General features: G+C 47.4%; 1 long non-coding RNA gene across 1 annotated transcript in view; it reads left to right on the top strand.

Moving 5' to 3' along the window:
• The window catches only part of LOC104988576, a 72,273-nt gene that overhangs the window by 60,368 nt on the left and 11,422 nt on the right, over positions 1-483 (top strand). The gene's annotated exons all lie outside the window — the stretch shown is intronic.

The following is a 483-nucleotide window of genomic DNA, read 5'->3' as shown; positions in this document are numbered from 1 at the left end:
CTGGGCCATAGGAAATAAGTTGCGTGAAGGCTTAAAGCTGAGGTTGGCTTAGGCTAAAAGAAGCTATGCTACTCACGGTCCCTCCAGGCTTCCCGCCTGGACTGCTTTCTCCAAAAGGTGTCCATCTGCCCTAAGCCTAGTGCTTCCCTTTGTTCTATCCAAACACGCTACTGGTAAAGGCATGAGAGCCACCTTTGCCAGGATCCACAATTCACTTGGGATCACAGCTTCAGCTATAGCTCTGAGGCAGAGTAGCAGACATTCATCAAGAAACAAGGCTGCTTTGGGACTTGAGGTCCCATCTGTAATGTCTCTGCTTTTGAATATGCTATCTAGGTTGGTCATAACTTTCCTTCCAAGGAGTAAGCGTCTTTTAATTTCATGGCTGCAGTCACCATCTGCAGTGATTCTGGAGCCCAGAAAAATAAAGTCTGACACTGTTTCCCCATCTATTTCCCATGAAGTGATGGGACCGGATGCCAT

This window comes from Bison bison, unplaced genomic scaffold, assembly GCF_000754665.1.
Source record: "Bison bison bison isolate TAMUID 2011002044 unplaced genomic scaffold, Bison_UMD1.0 scf7180017864136, whole genome shotgun sequence".
Taxonomy (NCBI): Eukaryota; Metazoa; Chordata; class Mammalia; order Artiodactyla; family Bovidae; genus Bison; species Bison bison.
This window is presented reverse-complemented; position numbering and strand designations above follow the sequence as displayed.